This window comes from Notolabrus celidotus, chromosome 17 (assembly GCF_009762535.1).
Source record: "Notolabrus celidotus isolate fNotCel1 chromosome 17, fNotCel1.pri, whole genome shotgun sequence".
Lineage (NCBI taxonomy): Eukaryota > Metazoa > Chordata > Actinopteri > Labriformes > Labridae > Notolabrus > Notolabrus celidotus.
In genome coordinates, this window is record NC_048288.1 from 15,143,562 (window position 1) to 15,165,106 (window position 21,545).

The 21,545-nt window shown below is 39.8% G+C and overlaps 1 protein-coding gene across 2 annotated transcripts in view; it reads right to left on the reverse strand.

Annotated features, from left to right (window-relative positions):
- Nucleotides 1-21,545, reverse strand: part of adarb2 (adenosine deaminase RNA specific B2 (inactive)) — a 333,076-nt gene that overhangs the window by 298,342 nt on the left and 13,189 nt on the right. Inside the window, exon 2 of one of the 2 annotated variants that reach the window (XM_034706695.1) lies at nt 3,907-4,011. The exons of the other annotated variant lie outside the window; for it this stretch is intronic. The gene's annotated coding sequence lies outside the window, so the exon portion shown is untranslated. The remainder of the gene's footprint in view (nt 1-3,906; nt 4,012-21,545) is intronic. 2 annotated transcript variants of the gene reach the window in all.

Below are 21,545 nucleotides of genomic sequence, written 5' to 3' on the forward strand. Positions count from 1 at the left end.
TCTCACTCATCAAGCGCAGCTGTTGTCATGGCAAGTGAAGGAGCAGAGGGACTTGAAAAACCTCCTGCATCTTGTAAGTCACATGTATGGGAGCATTTTGGTTTCCCTGTGAAATACAGTGAATGCTGAATGTGCTTGAGCCACGTTATGAAACTCTGTTGCGCACCCACTAGACCAGAGGCCGTCTATACGCGGGCCGCACCCCGCCGCCTATTTGTGGCCCCCAAGCTGTTATTCCTTCACTCTGTGTTTTGGTCGGGTCACCGTGTGTCTACCGGGACTTGTCTCCATGTCAGATACGCAGACAGGCTGTTACTGGGTTACTTAGATTTGAATGCTGCGAGTGAAATTTTTAACTTTTAACTAGCGGTTCACATGTTGGCACTTTGCCAGATGTAGGACCCTAGAATGCATGAAAACGGTGTGTTCACAGTTTTCGGCTCAAAGAAAAGTGGACGGTGAAAATCGGCAAATGAAAGAAGAATGGAGTGAAACTTTTGAAGTTCCTCTGCTCCTTCACTTGCCATGCCATGAAATGCAGTGAATGAGGGAGGACTGGGCCCACAGATAGGGTGCTTTGCACAAGCTGTACATTTTGAGTTGAATCTTGTTTTTATTTAATGGGCAAAAGTTTACAAGTGTTTTACAAAATAAATGGAGGACAAAGTTATATTTGTCTTGTCTTCTTTTTTTTTTTTTTTTTTTTTTGCTGATCCGAAAAATGATCCGATCCGTGACTCAAAACCGTGATCCGATCCGAACCGTGAGTTTTTTGATCCGTTGCACCCCTAGTTCTGAACATGCAACTTGTGAGGGTTGACGGACAAGAGAGCACAGAGCCAGACTGCAGTGGATCAGAGATGGACTGGACACGGATCTGGTGTAAGTCCAGTGTCAGATCCAATACTGACACAATTCTTACTGGCCTGCGGTCAGTTGCCATCTGATGACCTTGCCCTCTGACATCAGTCTGATGAGCTGCACCTGCATGATAAGCTCATAGGTGGTACTTTGGTGATGTTTTATTCTGTTTGACACAAAGTTCATATTACTTTTGACACAGAGTGACAGTGCCCTTCAAAAGCACCGTGATTTCATTATTTTCCATCACGGCTGCAGCAAGAGTAGGAGGACACAACCGCTGCTTAACTACAGTGTGCCGAAAGGGAAATTAAATAGTAGGCTATGTGATTAAAAAATTAAGATCTGAAATGCATCGCAATTAGTGCGGGCTGGACCAATCAAGTGGGCTGGACCAGTAAAATCATAACATAATAAACTATACAACTCCAAATGTTCCCCTTTGTTTTAGTCCAAAAAAGTACAAGTACATTCAAGAAAATGTTCACATTTAATGAACTATATTTTTACCAAAACAGCTGTTGTATTTTTTGCCATGATGAGTCTCATAGTGGGGCCGAAAATTATTTTCTTTCAGGACTGAAAGCTGCTGCAAACACACCAAACACACAGGTTTCCTAATCACCTGAGACACAGAGTGTAATGTTTACAGCAAAAGAACAGAGAGATTATAATAATGAAGAAGGTAAAGTTGACTATTCTGGACCCCTCAGCTGCAGCATGAACAGTTTGCTTGCTGGACAGTGTTGTATGCAGGGGTGTAGTGCTAGTGAGCGCACCTATGATGCATGGTAAGCACATGCATGATATGAGGCTCCTTTAGAAAATGGTGGATCCACCGCTTCTAAGTAAACTTTAGTGTTATTTGATCTTGAAATGCTTTAAAAAGTTTATGAAAATAGACTGCAAATCTTTTTCCTCACTTCCTCAAGTCCTGGAACGCTGTTCAGGTGCACTCCCCCAGAGGACAGATTTAAAATGGTAGTTACTTTTATGGGAAAAAAATGCAGTTAATGTCCTCTTCAATTTTTCACTTTGCAAAGTCATCACTCAGGCCGGATTGGAACCTCTGGCGGGCCTGTTTTTGTTTCTATTTTCATTCTTAAAAAAAAAAAAAAAAAAGGTTTTCTTTGTAAAAACAAGATTTGGTCTTCAAAATATTTTACAAGTTTGAAAGTATAACCATTTTTAAACTGTTTTGACACAAGACCTGCTCGGCAACTCACCCTGAAATGTTACCTATGACACAAAAGAGAAAACTTTTCTGAAATCAACTTAATTTGCAGGGAAAAGGCAGATTTCTAATATTCATGGCTGCACTTTTGTCTCTTTATAAAAGTGCCATTATGTTAAATTCCCTTCATAAGGTGCACGGCTGCTTGTTTCTTAGTAGAGCCCTTCCCTCCTCCAATAACAACAATATGACAATATCAGGCCAGAGCTGCTATATCAGTGTTCCTCACCTCCCAAAATTAAGAATGCAATTACCGAGGCACAAAAACGGAGGCGAAGGTTTGTTCTCCTCTGTGCGGCTTTATGATAATTAAGCGACAGGAGGTCAAAGGCAGAATGTGTTAAAGTAATCATCCAGTCACATTTTATGAATTTTAAATGACCAGATAAAAGGTGAGGTTTGGGGAGTGGTAACACCGAGGGAAGAAGAAGAAAAAAAAAATGCTCTTCTCATATGGCACAGAGGAAACCGAGCAGAGGGATTTCAAACATGTTGCCATTTACAGGAGGACGTCTGTTTGGCGAAGATACCGGGAAGTTCACGACCCGGTCGTAGCATCGGCATGAGACCAGTATTCATGTTGAAAGAGACTTGTGATGCCATTTCTATCCATGAGCAGAACTGGGACTAAAAGAAAATACTGATGAGCTGCTTGCTTTTCCGGTTAGCTACCTCAGACTTCCCATAATTTACATCTCTGAGTTTCTTCCTGAATTATATCTAAAACTGGAACCCAAGAAAATAATCATAGCAATTTTACTCGGTGTAATGTGTCTGGACTGATAAAGTCCATTTAAATTGTTTTGCTTAAACTTAAATTTTTGAAATGATGAGTGATTTTATTTTCCAGTAATAATAAGGCGCAGTCAGTATTAATTCCAATTTACTTTGACCCAGTGTGTTACTCTTTATCAATATTTCAGGGACATACTTGAGACTGGTTACTCTTTAAAATGGAAATGTGTCCAGATGCAACATTCTGCATGTTCAATGAGTTGACAAAAAGCTTTACTTTGACTGACTGTGCTGTCTTTGGGAGCACGGTGCATCAAACACAACCTATCCATTTTCTCTGCAGCAGAGATAACTCCAGGTGTGAGCTGAGCTGGATTCAGAAAACGATAGCCGAGCACAATCTCAGTGCCAAATGAAAACATTTGAGGATGACGGATTGTTAGAAGAATAGATTTCTGGTCAAACAAATAGATACATCTGGTCAGTGCACTGACTGGCGTATTCACAGATCTCACATTTAAGGTGGTATTGGGGGCATTTTGGTCCTGATATCCTAAAAGGAAAAACTTATTTCAAATTGTTAAATTGAGCAGCTGAGGAAGAGATCTAAAGGTAATGCTTACTTCAGTTTTTAACAGAGGACCAAAGGTGGTAGATTTTAAAAGAAAGACTTGCAGGCAATTCATGATTTATAAAGTACAAAGGTACCAATTAAAGGTTGGCAACTTGCACTAAGTACTAAGTATTAAACCTTTACTTAAAAAAATCCCCATGATTAAGTAAGGGATAATGTATAGTTAGTGGGTGGATCTTGCTCACCCTGAAGGGATGAGACCTTACTCTTCAAATAGTTGACAGCATACTGATTTAAAGATGATCTATTTATATTGTGAAAAAATTAGTCCTTCCAATTCCACGGGCAGTAATGATTCCATAACAACAGATTCTTATCAGCTTCCTTACAGGATGAATGAACAGTAAACTGAACAATTTACCTCATCCGCTGCTTATTTTTTATAATACACATTAAAGAAGGCATTTTCATTGAGGGTAATGTAAGACAAGGTGAACAGGACCTGTGTAGGAATATTTATGTTGGCACGTCTGTCCTCATTTAGCATCTCGAAGCCATCTGCCAGTAGCTGGGGCTGTAGCATGGTGTGGTTTGTCAGTATTTTGATCTAGAAAATGGAGACAAAGTTATAGTGTGGTGGGAAAAATACAGACATGATAGCATGTTGTTCTTGCTTTGATCAGAAGCTAGAAACATTCACACATACCAAACCTTCTGTGATTTGCATATTGTTATCTGTTCCCATGGCTGAGGAGCAGACCATAAGGTGAGAAGTCAGGAAGGTGACCAGGAAGCAAGAGGTGATAAGAAACTCTCTTGTTCGTCTTACAGTTCTTTGAAGATGCTCAATGATGTATTAATATTATTCTCTGAAGAGGATAAGTAACGCGTTGTATCTTCACTCTGGGTCAGTTGAGCAGACCTTGTCTCGGTTGTTAGATCACTCTGCCATCTGACCGCTTTGCAAAGCTTACTGAAGGCCGGTATAAAGCTCACAAAGACAAACCGTTGTTGTTTGAGTCTATCATTTCCAGATTTCCACCACAATAGATAGGCTATGCCATGATTAATCTGGAATATAAGCACTCGACTGGAGCACTGCATAACCAGTCTAGGTGTGTGGATGTTAACCTGCAAGGAGGACTAAAAGCTGATGGTGCTAGCTCTGCTAACTTTAGCCACTGCAATTGGACTTTGTTTACCTGCAGACAAGGCGATCCCTTGTTTAGCTGTGTTAAAGAAATTGTGGTTCATTTTGAGTGTTTCTTACCTTTAATTTAGACAGTCAGAATTAAAACTCTCATTTAAACAATTACACAGTTAGTGAATTCAGAACATCTCTACTTTTAACATTGTTGCTATTATCATTACTGCTTATTAGGGATGTAAAGTGAATCGATTATCGATCAACTGATTGTTAAGAAATTACTCGAAACACGCATTGTTGTTTTCAATTTTCCTTCACGTGGAACGGACATCATGTGGTCTCATTACACTCAGCCATCAGGGAGGTGTTTTCAGTTTAAAGCAAGTTTCCATGTGAATCAGTTAAAGGTGTTGCAAACAGCGGAGACGCTCAGCTGGCAGCTGCGGCTGTGCTTCAGGTCTCCACGAGCGCTTTTTAAAAGAGGACTATGTCTTATAATGAATATTTTTATGAGCCTGATCATTGATAATCAGTGTTAAACATGTACCTGTATTCAATACTGTCAGTTATATGCATATTGTTGCTGTGGAAAATATAATTTAGGGGGAAAAACATATTTGGCCTTGTTTTTAAAATAAGAATAATAATGTTTTTTTTTTATTATTGATTAATCGATAATTAATCATTAACATTTCCAAAAATAGATCATGGAAAATACTTAAAATGTACATCCCCACTGCTTATGCTTTAAGCTACTTTGCAGAGGTCAGCAACTTAGAGATGCCCTCACCAACTCTGCTAACTGTCATTATTTTCCCACTCTCAAGACCAGCCAGAGAGCATTGTCTGAAATTGTTGGTGAAATATAAGAGTCTTATGTTCGTAAGAAAACATAAGGCTCTACTTGGTCTGTCTTTTGAAATGTTGTGTCACACATTTTCATCCAGGTGTCAGAGGAGTGAACCAAGTGCCGTGAAAGTAGGAAAGGTTTAATTAGTAATGACCAAAATAGACTAAGTCCTTTATAGTAAACAGGATGATTGTTCATTTTAATTGCATAAAGAGAAATTTAAGTGATACAATTACACTCTTTTATTTTCTGAATACAGGAAAAAGGAAAAATGTTGCAGTGGCAGTTTAAACCTGCAGCCCTGTTTGGAGATAAAGGGCTACTCGAGCTCATCTGATAAGGTGGAGAGGTTTTGACATCAGACAAAAAGTGGTTGGGAACCTTCTTACTACACTCTATGATGAAATATTAAGAAACATTTTCAAACACATCCCTTATCTGTTGTTACTTTTTAGGGGGAAAAAATCATTTCTGAATAACACGAGCTCATGCTGTTAAAAAATTCATCGCACAGATCGACTCTGACTCTGAACATGCCTCCCTGGGTGGTATGTGAAGAGTCAGAGCTGTCTTAATCATGTGTAACAGTGGGGAATGCCTCAGAGCTGCTCTCTGTTAATGGCAGCAGCAGTGAGAACAGGGGATGTGCAGGCTGAAAACCCCAGGCCCTACAGTGCAGGCCGGGGTTATTATCTGCAATTACCCTGATTACTGAGCCCTTCATTTGAATGAGTAAGGTGAAATTCATTTATCCCCCGTATCACTTCCAAACTGGGTTAGAGAACAAGGAAATGTAGTCTGTAAAGAAACACTTGACACTATAAATTCAATCATAAAACTCAAGTTATTTATTCTACTCTATTTGATGAGTAAGTATTAAGTCCTCTCTGCTTCTCTGTGTGCTTGTAAAACTATTTTCCTAAATCGCAGCAAAGCCTCATTGCATTTAATAAAAGCACTTTCATCGCCCTAGTTATGCCATCTGTGAAAGTCAAATTCCCAAATACATAGTTATTGCTAATTCTCCCTGCGTCCGTAGACAAATATTGCTGCTAGGGAGCACCGTATCTAGTGATCAATCATCTCACCTCTGTGAACCTGCTATGCAATTTATTAAGTGCTGAACAAATGGGCCGGAGCAGGCGAGCGGCTGTTCCCAGGGCCGGGGAATGTAAATCTAAGCAGAGTAACAAATTAGCCAGAGTTTGCTCTTTTTTTTCTGCTTGCATACTAAAATTGCTGTTGGCAATGCAAAGCAACCCAAGGTAGACATTAAACTTGCAAAGGTTATGAGAGAAATTTGTATTTGCAGGCTGACAGCCAGAAGTTGTTGCTACCGATGCATTATGGTTTTATTAGAGGAATGTTGCTCGACGCTAATTGCTTTCCTCCAGATTCAGATAAAAGTCTATTTCCATTTTCTCTTCTAGTTATGATTGTATTAGGAAAAGCTCATTTATGAGCACGAACATTTATTTTTACCAGTGAACGTGTACTTCACATTCTTCACAGATCATTATTGGCTCCACGGAGTTGCATTGAGAAAGAACCAATCCTTTTGTTTACATCAGCTAGTTCACATGTGCTTTTAGCCAGCTGCAACCTCTGGTGTTTAAAAATGGCGGCAGTGCAGGAAGGCAAAAAACTGTCACCAGGAGACCCCAGATTTCCATTAGGCCTAATATTAAGAGCCCAGGTTTTACAGTGGAAATGAACTGTCTGGTAAGAAAACACAGTTTAAATCTCTATAGCTCATTTCTCTACATGTGACAACTGAAATGTTATATAACCCGTATGTTTATGGGATATTCTGCCTTGAAGTTAAGTGAGGTGGTTGCTCTGAGTTAACTCTGTAGCAGTAGCACCTATTAGTGATGCCACTCGCTTTGACCTGAGAAGGAGGCCCTGCCCTTTGATTAGTGAAAGCGGCTCAGCTCTGAAGTGTCTGAGCGGAACAGGGAGAAGATCGGGAGTCACTCTGTTACACTATCTAACAGTCACCTCGGCTGCATCTGTGATGAGGAGAGTTATTCTTCGTTATCTTTGCATTAAAACTACGAGACTAGAACTTGACATAAGTGATGGTGTTGATACCGTAACACCCTCCATCCATGCTATGAGTGATCGGTACTTGTCTCTGCTGGACATGAACTCAGCTGTTTCTGTCACTGAATTGAATCCTTCAGCCGTGTTTGTGTTGTTATCACATTGAAGTAGGGCTGGGCGATATGTCTTAAAAATCAAATCTCCAATTTTCTTAACACAAAATTTGCTATTTATGTTGCTTATTAGGATGTAGAGTACACTACTGAGAATTAGGTGTAAAGCTGCATTTAGACAGAGAGTTCCGGGGTCTTTTAGCCCCCAGAACTACTTTCCCCGGAAATAAAAGGTTCCTCTACCCACATTGTTGTTTGCGTTTCGACCGCGGGCTGTAGTCCCGGGTAGATTGTGCAAATCAGGCCAGTGACATATGGAGAAAAAAATACATATTACATAATATTTTGAAATCTTAATAAATAACTAAACTAGTATGCATTCCCAGGAACTCCCTCTGTGTTTCAACAACTGCTTAAACGTTCAGCCGAAAGTCCCAGGACCTTTGAAAAGTACTACCCCCAAAGCAGGGGCTTTTCAGGGGGGAGATGAACTACCCCTGGACTAAATTTAGACCCTGGTTCCTCCGGTCGAAACGCATGTAGTTCAGGGATAAAGTCCCTAGTTCCGGGGTAAAGTTCCTGCGGTCGAAAAACACCTTTACTCAGCAGAAAAATCCCACTGTATTATTTAGGGTTTAGGAATTAAGTTTATAAACATTATCATTTATTAATATTATTTTACGTGTGTTCACAGCACTTGAAGTATTAATTATGTCTGAATGAATAACATTTAAGTTGCTATTTTACATCCCCTTGTCTTGTTGGGAACATTAGTTCTTACCCGTCATTGTTTCAGGAGGGACAGGTATGAGTGTTACAGTGTAAAATGAACCGAACCAATTGCAGGTGAGAGATCAGACGAGACTGTGGCACTGTGCCTCTTTTTGGAACAAACTATTTATTAACGCTGGGATCCACGTCATTGTTGTATGTTTTTGTAGTTAGTAAATGATGGAGAAAGTTCAAGAGAAAATCTAGATTTTTTTGTTTTAAAATCATCCTTATGCCAAATCAACTGTATCGATTTATCGCCCAGCCCTACATTGAAGAAAGGGGATAACAATCTGACTTTCTGTGTAGATTAATTAGTCATCCTAGAAGCCTGTGCTTGAGCCTCTTTGGGGAGTAAAATTGTAGTTTAATTGATATTTTAGCACTTATTAGCAGGTATACTGTTCTTACAATACCTAGCTTGTTAGATCATCCAGGGTTTCTCCACTGTAAGCTAATGCATAGGAGTCAGGATTGTTATTGGTCACCAGTGATGTGTAGACTGGTTCTTTTTTAGGTTTGTGATATAAAGCTGTTAGCCACACATGTTGACTGTTAAACTTTGATCATTTGGCGTTTGCCAACTCACTCCTCTCCAGCTTCATCCTCTTCTCCAAGAATGGTAAAAGTAATAATAATTACAGTCAGCATTAAAATGTCCTTTTTTACAGCATAATTAAACACGCACAACAGCCTGGTACCCAAGAAAAGGTTCTAGTCTCTGTAGTCGAATTTGTTATTTGTGACAACTGTATGGGGGTGGATCCTTTAATAACTCATCCGTCTGACTATATTAAGGCTAAGAGTTGCCAGAGAAACTAGTGTCTTCTGATCTCTGTGAAAACCTCCACCCTCAGTTCTCCGTTCTCTCTCTTTAGGATATCAAACCAGGGAATGATATTTGTCCTGCGCCTCAATGTTCACATCCCTGTCTCTTAATTGATGTTACTCTGCAGACAGGAATATTGATGGCGAGGCTCAGCCGGATTGGCAGCTGCATGAATCGTTATTAGCCAGGTGGTCTGACACCCCGGTGGGCCGGGAGGAAGTTCAATAGGCTCCCTCTCTGATACGTTAGCGCTCTGCTGCAGGGCCCCGGGGGAGGTGATCACGGCTCAGACAAGAGATAATTAACCATCTGAGGCTGGCAGCCCACAGGCCGGCAGCCAGGTGAGAAGGTGAGAGGGATAAAAAACCACAGGACAACACAGAGAGGAAAGCAGCCCTCTGGTGTACAAACAGCGAGCAGGCAGTCAGCAGACGTCAGGCTGGAATAGAGACTGACTGTTCAGACAGCAAACAGGATAATGTGGATGTTACTGTAATGAGGCCTGCGGGGAAACTGAGCTGTAGCAGCTGGAAATAAAGCTAACACACTACACTACATTTACACAGGGATACATTTAGCACCAGGATGCAACAAAATAACAGGGTTAGCCTAACCTACAGTATATTTAACCAGATGCTACAGTTGTCAAAGCAGAGAAATGTATACACACTGCTTTACAGCATGAAATCAATGTGGAGAGGATAAGAGTCATCTCATAATTAAATACACAGCTACAAAATGAGGTGTATGGATGAGCTTCAAAACAAGAGATAAAAAAGAAGCATACAGAAATCCAATTTCTTATCAATCAATCATTTAAAGTCATTTTGTCAATTTAAAACATCCTTAGTTGTTTTCATCGTCAGCATATCTTTGTGTCATTTACAAAATAATGAGCAACACACAAAACAAATATAGCCACATTTTGTATGCATGAAGTTATCCTGTCCCAGCCACTACACGGCTAACTCTCTTCATCCACAGGTCAGCAAAAACTGACGTTTAGTAAAGTCCCTTTAGCACCTCCTCATAAAGATGCACACGTTACAGACAGACTGAGAGCAGAGGAGACAGACAGCAACATCCCCTGACCCCTGTTTGTTTAGTCCCAACCATAGACTTCTCGTGGCCAGAGGTTGCCGCTTCGTCTCAACCTGTTGACAACTGGCAACAATCCACTGACTGACGCTACACAGACAGAGAGCACACACTCTGCAGACACACAGCACCACACACCTACTACATTATTACTGATCGATCAATCTACAATGATACTGTAACACAAAGTGCTGTACATAAAAAAAGGTAAATTAAAAATAGAAAAAAAAAGGTAAAACATACAAAACATTGGATTATGGGTCTAAGCATTTTTTTTGCAGTAAAATCACATTTATTTGGCCAATCATAACTTTTAACAGTCTGGTCAGAATTCAGTTATTTTATGTTCAAATTTAAAATACCAAAATGTACCAGTTATGGTGCTCAGGATTTTGATTTTGGTTGTTGTGGTTTTGAGACAGATATGTATATCATTCAATTATAACCAGGATTAAATGTATAAATTCTGGTACCATGATAATTCTATCATCTGCAAAAAGCTATATGAAGACAATGTTTTAATTTAAATGACTCCTCACCTCCTAAAAGCTCATGTCATGATGCAATATTAGATTTTTTTTTGCACCACAAAACACAAGAAAATCAGCTTGTTTAGTACGTTCTGCTAAGATTCAGCCAACAGGATGCATATCACAGAACAGGTTTAGAAAATACTTAGACTGTGTGATGTTTGTAAGTTGATACATCCACATTTTTGCTGATTATTTAACATGTTGTAAATTATAGATGACCTTTTTGCTGCCTGAGCAAACAATTTTCAAGCAACAATTCAAAATCAAAAGTAGTTTAAGGTATGTTGTCACGTTTGACTTTTTTTTTTTTTGAACAAATTTTTATTTAAAGTTGTACACATAGTATGTTACAGAGTCTGTTTCGAAGAAATTAAATGAGAAAACATTAGAACTCGGCAGGCATTTCCAGGCAGGCAGTCATAGATAGGTTCCTAGTTTTGGTCTCATCCACACAAAGAAACAAGGAGGGAAAGACCCCCCCCTCAAGTTACTCTATCATAATTGTTTGGCAGTTGAAGGTGCTTAACTACAGGAGCCCACAAAGTTAAGAACAAATCCAATCTACAGTGAAGTTTTGCAGTTATCTTTTCCATCAGATAAACTGTCTTTAATCTCTCTTTCCATTGGTGAAGGGTGGGAGGTAGTGGTTTCAGCCAGGTCAATGTTATCATTTTCCTGGCTACTATTAAAAGGACATGCAACAACTTGACTTTCTTTTTGTCCATAGCTCCCTCTGGGACTAAACCTAATATATAATATCGTGGATCCAATGGCAAATCAACCTTCAAAATAGATCGAACTTCTATTTGGATCCCTAACCAAAAGTTTTTTAATATCGGGCAATCCCAGAAAATGTGGGTATGGTCTCCCACTTGCTTACAGTTTCTCCAACACAGGTTTGACCTATTTCTATCATATTTTGATGTAATCACAGGAGTTTTAAAATATCTCAATTTTAGTTTCCAATTAAATTCTTTCCATGTAGGACTGCTCGTGATTTTATGTCCTTTTTCACAGGCTTTTTACGTTTGACATTTTTAATGCTGTATTTAATTTGTTAAAAGTTTTGCAACTGCTTTCGATCTTTGTTAGGAGTTACCTTTGAGTGCAGCATTTTAAAACGACCTCAGTAGGTTTTTGGCACTTTTGATGATGGGCTGTAAATTGCTTGATTTTCAAAACATGTTCTACCACTGCATGGACTTCTTCAAACAGCGTATTTGAACTCTACAACACAACTTAACACATAACACTGATTTTTTTCCCCGGACTTCCAATTACTAGCACAAAGTAAAGTCTAACAACTTCTCAGGATGCAGATGACAGGCAATTACTAACCTGCTGTACTCCATGCTGCTGAACCATGCACTGAACCTGAGCATGCCTTTAGAGCAGAAATCTAATCTTTTCCTCATATACACCCTTTGAACGCTGGTCGCTGACTGCAGCATCCAGTGTGAGGATGAAAGACCTGAAAGTACCCCGTTTAGCTCAGGTCTGATACTGTACCACCGTTGATTAGCATGAACATTCAGGATACAGCTCTAGGACTCAATTTGTCCTGTTTTTTCCTTCACTTGTCAAACCTCTCTAATCCAGACTTTACATAACGGCTGCTCTTTAATCGCATTTGTCAGGGAAGTGAGACGCCGATCATCAGGACGACTCATCACCAGAGCTGTCACATTTTCCACTTCTCCTGCCAATTCGAGCCCTTTCAAAACAAGTCGAGGAAACGGCTTCTGCAGCAGAGCGTAATCCATACAGCTCCTGATCACAAAGCTTATGAGTGTAATAAAACCGCTCACACCTCCTGCCTGTGCCTCCGGGCTGCAGGGGAAGGTAAACTGCAGAGCGGCTCAGGTGAAGCAATGTGATGGAGCAGACAATTGTTGTGGACATAGGATTAAACACCATGTTCATTTTGAGCTCTACACAGATATTGACTTTCTGTTGTCCAATACTCCGCTCACCTTCTCCCCACACCGCTCCAACAGGGACCTTTAAGCTTTACAGTGAGACTAGTGTAGCAAAGCAGCACCAGTCTAATTACTTAATTCACCAGTCGCTCCTATTCATATTCATTAGCAGCATTATTGTGTTGAGAAGAGTCCTTGATGACGATTAGAGTACCATCATCCTTCACTTCATGTCTGGTATTGTTGTGTCGGTAACATCTAATCAATATATGGAAATGTCTGTTATCCTCACACTCATCCATCTCAGGAGCTTGTCAGGTACTTTAGAGATTCTGGAGGGTAATGTCATTTTCTTTGTTTTTAGGAGTTTATTATCAGTATCTGATCAATCAACAAAAATCTATTAGGTGCAGTGTTTTAGTCTTCAATTGTCATTTCTTTAGCAAAATGCAAGATTGCTCATACCAGCTGTTTAAATAAAACAACTGCTAAATTTTTTGTTTAATGTCAAAGTTAATTTAATCTCTGTGTTTTGCTTTTTTAAGAAAACAGAATTTATAAATATACATGTTGTCTACTAAATACTTGAGATTCTAAACTTTTTTTTATTTAAAGGTGACATATCAAGCAAAATTGACTTTTTAATGGTTCTCTACCTGAAATATGTGTCCCTGGCATGTCTACAAACCCCCCGAGAATGAAAAAAATCCATTCTGCCCCTGTTTTGATTTCTACACCTTTCTGTAAATGTGTGTGAAACGAGCCGTTTCAGACTTCCGTGTTTTGTTACGTAACAACAATATCCGGTCTGTCACGGAGTCAGAGCTCGGAGCTTGTTCAGCCCATAGACTGTATAAAATAATACTGAATCCCTCCTCCGTTTTTCATTACCTGCACAAATGTGTGCTAACAAGGAGCTTAGGAGGGAGGCATGCTAGTTGTAGGCTGTCTTAATAAACACAAAGGTCGGTTTTACTCCCCACGTCTGCAGATTTGAAGATATAGTGGATGATTTTTATTTGTCATGGATAAGTGCTAGCGCTAATTAGCATAGCCACATAGCTATATGTTCATAGCTGTAGCTGTAGCTGTGTACCAAGACACACGTCGACATACTGACAAATAAAACAACAAGAAACACTAAATCTGTGACCAATCCTTCATAAAAGGTCCTGCTGCCTTTCTGGTAGAGGTCGGTTTTACTCCCCACGTCTGCAGATTTGAAGATCTAGTGGATGATTTTTATTTATCATGGATAAGTGCTAGCGCTAGTTAGCATAGCCACATAGCTACATGTTCGTAGCTGTGTACCAAGACACACGTCTACATACTGATAAATAAAACAACAAGAAACACTAAATCTATGACCAATCGTTCAGAAAGGTGCAGGCGCCTCTCCGTCAGGATCAGATTCTGGATCAGATTCAGAGGGTTGAAGTAACGTGATCTCTGAGCAGCCGTGTATATTCAGCCAACATGTAAACATTAGATCAACGTGCTGGAGAGCCGAGGCACATCCACTTCCTGAGGGGGCGTGGTCAGAGGGAAAACAGAGTGTTCTGAGGACTGAAGAAGAGGACTTTTCAGGCATGCCAAAATCTGATTTCAAAGTGTTTTTTTGAGCATAAACTTTAAAGACATGTTTTGGGGACCTCTTAGACCAATATATATTGATGAAAAAAGCGTGATATGTCACCTTTAAGATAGTCCAGTAGCCCTACTTAACATGAGAAAATATGCAGTGCCAACTTGCAAGGTTCAATGTTGCAATTGTAGTTCAGTAAGGCAACTCACTTTTGTAATGGTTTAAACTAGAGCTGGGCGATATTGAAAATTATGTTATCACGATAAAATTTTCTTATATCAGTCGATATCGATAATTATCACAATAAATATCGAATCATTACTTCCTCCCCAGTACATCTCTGACTTGCTCACAGTGTATAACTCTACCAGGATCCTTAGGTCAGCAGGTGGGAGTCTTTTAAATGTACCCAGGGTCAAATCAAGGTCCGGTGAAGGGGCCTTTAGTTACTGTGGTCCATCTTTTGGGAACAAACTGCCTGCTGACCTCAGGTCCATAATAACTGTCTCCACTTTTAAAAAAATACTGAAAACATGTTTATTTTCTCAAGCGTATGAATGATATAATGACTGTTGTGACTGGATGCATGTGCAGCAACACTTGCTGTTTGTTTGATTGCTGTGTCTGATGTATGTTGGGTGTATCTATTGTTTTTCTGTTTTTATTTAATCTATTTGGAAAAATGTCTTTGTCTTTAATTCTCCATGTAAAGCACATTGAACTTACATGTAATAATAATAATAATAATAATACATTTTATTTATATAGCGCTTTTTCAAAAACTCAAAGACACTGTATAATTGTTAAAATCAATACAAGCAAAATAAACAAATAACAAATAACACAGATCAAACAAAGCAACACAACAGTACAATCACAAATGAAAAGCTAACTTAAAAAGGTTTTTAAAAGAGATTTGAAAACTGAAGGGTCAGAGCAGTTTTGTATATGGGAGGGGAGTGAGTTCCAGAGGGTGGGGGCGGCTACTGAGAAGGCTCTGCCCCCAGGTTCGGTGCTTGGTTCTGTGAGGTGGGGACAGGAGGTTGGCATGTGAGGAGCGCAGGTTACGGGAAGGAGTGTGATGGTGGAGGAGGTCAGTGAGGTAGGAAGGGGCCTGGTGGTGGAGGGCTTTGTGGGTGAGGAGGAGGATTTTAAACTGTATGCGGTAGGGGACGGGGAGCCAATGAAGATGTTGGAGGACGGGGGTGATGTGGTCACGGGAGCGGGTGCAGGTGAGGAGGCGTGCAGCAGAGTTTTGAATGTATTGCAGGAAATGGAGGACTTTGTATGATGTGCCGTACAGGATGCTATTACAGTAATCTAAACGGGATGTGATGAATGCATGGATAAGGGTTTCTGCGGCAGAGAAAGAGAGGAATGGACGGAGGCGGGCTATGTTTCGGAGGTGGAAGAAGGCCGTTTTAGTGAGCTGGGTGACGTGATGTTGAAAAGAAAGGTTGCTGTCAAAAATGATTCCAAGTAATGAAATGTGCTTTATAAATAAAATTGCTATTGCTTTTTAAATTTAAAGGCAGATTTTTGGTCCTGAGTGAAATTTGAAGAAGCTATTCAGTTTGTTAGCTTGTATCTGGATCTAGTTTTCTGATTAACTTCTTGAATCAATCATTTCTGACAATGCCAACAGGAAGCAGGACCTGCACTCCAGACCTACACATGCACATATAACAATGATTCTTAATGGTTAACAAGTATGTGCTCAGTGTCTTGATGAATAGCTGTCTACAAGATGGGAGAGAAAGAAAATCTGCTTGGATTTACAGCTCCAGTACACAGGCTTTTATGAATCTGCCACAAAGAAGGAAAAGATCTCCATCTATTGTACAGCGCACACTAACTTTTGCCCTGACAGTGACAGATTTGTATGTATCTGACCCCTGCTGTGCTGTTTTGCTTCCTTCAAACCTGCAGAAGCATGAGCACCATGTTTGCAGCAGCGTTACAGGCCGAAGTGAGCAACACCTGCTGCTCGGCCCTCTCCAGCTCCAGCCAGTGGGACTTGATTAATCATGCCGTGACAGCCCCTCCACCAAGATACCAAATTTAATTATGAGAGCGATAAATAACCTTTTCTAGGACTGTATAGATCATCTGCTGCTCAGGATCCACAACTGGTGAGTTATCTACCCGCAGGGAGCATCCCATCTTTGGGAGCGAGGTGATGGATCACCGCCACGAGGCTTCTGAGGCTGAAATATTTATTTACACCCGTAGTAAAACACTCTCATTATTAATGCTCTGCTTCTTCATGTGGAATTATGATCATTTCCACTTTATTCCCTCTTTTTAATGAGTAAAAAAAACTGATGGTGTGTTAAACTTTTGAGAAGCAGTAAACATATTTGTTTTCATATAATAAGATTATGTCAGTCTGAGAAGATGCATTTACTTGCTGTTGTTGCCGTGAACAAATTACAATCTGATTTATATTAACAATTTAATTTCTGTTTACCATCTGTGGTTCTGAAAATTATGATGCCCCGCATGGACAGTTTTAAGGCTCTGTTTTAAACAACTGCTCTATAAATATAAAGAAAATTAGAAATATTAACAAGTCTTTTGGACATGTTTACTAACATTAAGAATCTTCAAATTTGGCTTAAATACTAAAATTGCATATATTTAATCAATTAAGCAGCACATTAATCAACCAGTACAATCAGAGTAGAAAAAAAACTTCATAAGTTTTGGAAAAGCAGGATCAAGGAGCTCATTTATCAGTTAAGACCATAGGATTTTGGAGGGGTGACCTTTCACATGTTAATAATAATAATAATAATAATAATAATAATAATAATAATAATAATCCTTATTTATAGAGCACTTTTCAAAAACTGTTACAAAGTGCTTTACAATGCCTCACAAGACATGTGCAAAATAAAGAGCATTTTAAAAGGCCATACAGTTAGTGCAAATTTCATAGTCATTAAAAGAACATGAAATTATAAAAACATAAAAACAAAATAAAAGCAGGATCCTGTGAAAGACACCTTGATCAAATAAAATCAGTAAATGCTCTCTTATAAAAGTATGTTTTGAGCAATGACTTCGAGGAGAGCACAGAGTCCGCCAACCTGTTTTCCTCTGGCAGTTCATTTCAGAGCTGTGGGGCCCGGACTGATATGTCTGTTCAGGCTGTGCCATATCATACCACCCATGATAATACTGGTATACATTTTTACATGATAAAAAAGTGTCATATCAAATATGGCTACTTCTTAAACTGCAGAAATAAAGGTGATATCTGATCATATCCAACAGAGACACAGCTGAGACACTAAACTTCAAACCACACAGATTGAGTTAGAATAAGAATAACCAGCCTCAAACTAATCAAGTCAAATAAATAAAACCCTAAATGATGGTTCTTTAGCATAGTCATGTATTATTGCAAAGCTAAACTCCCTCCTGGAAAGCTGCACAACTGAACTCCTAAGGCATAAAAGTGTACAACCATGGTCAACATTCAACACTTATTTAAAAAAAATGTTCTGCAGTATAAGCATACCATTTGGAGTATAAGATGCACTTTTAATACCTTTTGTGATTTAAAAAGTAAGTCTAGTCCAAGTGGCAACATGAGTCCAATGCGGAAGTGTTAAAAGCTGCAGTTCATCGAGGATCTGCTTGAGGCTGGCTCCGGAAGTACCGGAAACAACATACACATGAATGGGAAAAAGAGGATCTTTACAGCAGAAATAAACATGTTTACAGCCTGGTACAAAAGACAAGTGTAGTCTGGATAGCTCCTTTCTTGATTGGCACACACTGTTAGGGGGGTGAATTTTTTCACAGCTGCCTGCGGGAACACTGTAGCTGTTGGCTAAGAGGCTCAAACTCCGCCTCTTTACATACTGGCCCCACAGAAGCAATATGGCTCCCGCCGACGATTGGCCTCGAAACAGCTCTTCAGAAACAAATGGGTGACGTCATGGATACTACATCCATATTTTATACAGTCTATGGTCTAGTCTGACACTGGTTCAACCAATACAATAGCAATAGCTTTGTTACGATCATGTGCCCACTTGTGATTGCCATGAACTGCACTCAACCTGATGCAACTGAAAGTTGGTCCCGGTTCTTTCAGCATTTAGTCGAAGACAACAAGTGCCAAGGGAAGGTGGGTGGTGGGACAATGGGTCTGTACATCTATCCATCTAGCTATCATGATTAACGTAGGCGTAGCTTGACTACTGTATCGCTAGCTAGCAGGATCACAAGCCGTCACACAGGAAGACTGTTTTACACTTTTACCCTCTGAAAGACCGCGAAAACAGCCGAGGAAACCTTTCTCAGTCATTTTAATGAGTGAATATTTGAGCTAACATTCTAGCTTCAAAACTTCTATCAGGAAAGTTTGCAGGAGCTGAAGGACTGTCTATTAAATTTGAATTGAAACTAATTTCTTAAACTTTCAAGATGCCAATACAATAATATAAGAGACAGTGATATCAATGAACTGTATTAAAAGAGTCACAAATTACATCATACAGAGATAAAACAGTTACAAATGAACCAAATAAAAAGGTAGAGTCTAGGGATGACCACAATTAATCGATTATCGATTAATTGATTGTTAAGAAATCACTCGAAACACACATTTTTGTTATCAATTTTTCTTCACGTGGAACAAACATCATGTGGTCTCATATTTGGTTCAGCTATCAGGGAGGTGTTTTAAGTTTAAAGCATGTTTTGATGTGAATCAGCTGTTAAAGGTGTTGCGCACGGCGGAGACGCTCAGCTGGGGGCTGCGGCTGTGCGTCAGGTCTCCACGTGCGCTTTTTAAAAGAGGATCAATACAAAACTGCTGCCAACAACAACACGGACACAAAGGTTGACAGCTTTAAACAGGATATTTCCCACCTTTGGATACAAAGGTAACAGACAGGTGGGAAATTCAGGTACGCTATGTTTACAGACCAGCAACATCAGAGCCGTCTGAGCTTTTCTCCAGCGGGACTGATTATGACCCGGTTGCGCTCCCGGCTGACACCTGATTGAATACACATGTTTATTTTTCTCAATAAGAACGAGTAGACAGAAAACTGGACACTGTGAGTCTGAAGTACTTTTCTGTTAGTATTATGAACCTTCACTTTATAAGATTATATCCTAAGAGAATATTTTAATGAGCCTGTTCGTTGATATTCTGCGTGTCAAACATGTGCCCGTATTCAATCCCGTCAGTTATTTGCATTTTGTTGCTGTAAAAAATAAAATTTAGGGGGAAAACAACCTATTTGGCATTGTTTTTGACGTAAGACTAATAATGTTTTTTTTATCAATTAATCGATAATTGATCGTTAACGTTTCCAAAAATCGATCACGGAAAATACTTAAAATGTACATCCCTAGTAGAGTCAAAAACTTTTAACATGTAACAGCAGGGGAAGATTTGAATGATGTACCTAATACTCTGAGTGACATACTTTCAAGGCTTTTGTGACTTTAGGTTTTCCGTTGGCTTCAGTATTTGTTGTGAAATCTTTGTCACTGTTTCATCGTACTTCAAGCCTCTTTTACTTCTTTTCTGCCTCTTCCTGTTCTCAAGTTATTGGAGGATGACAGCGTGTGTTTGTGGTGTGCGCACACAGATCGTTCCTGGCAGTCTGACGGTTACAAACAGCAATAGAAGCAGAGTGAATTTACTCTGGATACTTCAGAGCGTCAAGATGTATCAGCCAGATCACAAGTGAAGGGAGGACGGGAGGGGACGGGGGAAGAGAAAAATCAAATAAATTCAGAGGCAGGCTGGCAGACATTATGTCCATTTGTCACCTCGCGCCGTGCAGAATAAAAGGCCTGTATGAATGGAGTCTATTATAGGAGGAGAGCCACTAAGCTGCTTGCCACTGTTGATTTCTTGCAGCAGTCGATAAATTGAGCAGGGCCTGAGCAGGCCGTGTATGTTCCCGTTAAACAGCGAGCGCCGCTTGGCGTGCCGCACTTTTCACCAACGCTCGAGCGGTTTCCCATGATTGCTATTCTCTGTATTGATTTGCTGTATTCATGTGCTCACCATGCAGAAAATGTAGAGGAGACAGATGCTGTCTTTTTGGGAGACATAATGGTCCTAATAATACCTCTGGTGATACAGGCCTGCACATTAAACCAACATTAGCGCTGAAGGCTGCAGCGGACATTGACTTCCTGTTACGCAGACGTTTATAGATCTGCAGCGAGCTCTGAGGGTCTCACATAGACGAGGACAAGTCTTATACCTGCTCTTTACTTAAGACCATCAAATCGTTCCTCCTCAATGAGAGCTGAACAAAGCTCTCAAAGCAGAATGGCAAATTTGTGACTCATACATCACCGTTTGAAGCAATAGTTTTTCCTCTAACATTCGGATTCGAAGGACAGACTTTGCTTCTGGTCTTCACAGATCAGTGAGGAGAACTGTCACGCGAGAGTTTCTGAATGCTACTTCTAATTAGAGAAATATGATGGCAATAAGAGATTCAAAAAGAGACACTCTCTGGTAACATAACCTTTAACTTCAGTTATATTAACATTCCTCGAAATTCGTAATTTTCCAGTTACTTGACTTCACAGCAGGAACGCAGCACTGTGACAGCACACAGCATCTAGGCTGAGGTTCTTTACCTGAGAGAGAAGATGGATCCAAACCCTGCTTTTACAAGGTGAGAGGGATCACAGACAACTCGATGTCTGGCCTTTGTAGATTTGAATTCATTTGTGGATCTTTATGGAGAAATGTGTTTGGATTAAATCTTTGAATGGACTTTGATTGTGGGGACCCAGGAGGGGGGGGCAGACCATCAGACTAACAAACAGGTTTTAAAGTTAAGGTTAATGTTTGTTTGTTTTTTTCAAGTTATATTTTTGGGCATTTTTGCCTTTATTTAGTCTCTATTTTAAAATCCATTTTAGTTTTTTTTTTACGTCTTGTTATTATTTTATTTCTACTTCTTTCTTGTTTTCAATCGCTGTGAAGAACTTTGAACTGCATTGGATTTGTATGAAAAGTGCTGTATAAATAAAGCTTGATTGATGATTGATTTATTTGTTTATAGGACAGCTGAAGAGAGACAGGGATTATGGGGAGCAGAGAGTGGGGGAAGACCAAGCGGCAACCTCCGGTCTCAAACTATGAAGCCCATGCAGAAGTGTTATAAACTGCAATACATTGAGAATCCGCTTGAGGCTGTCTGCAGAAACACCGGAAACCACATAGACATGAATGGGAAAAAGACGATCTTTGC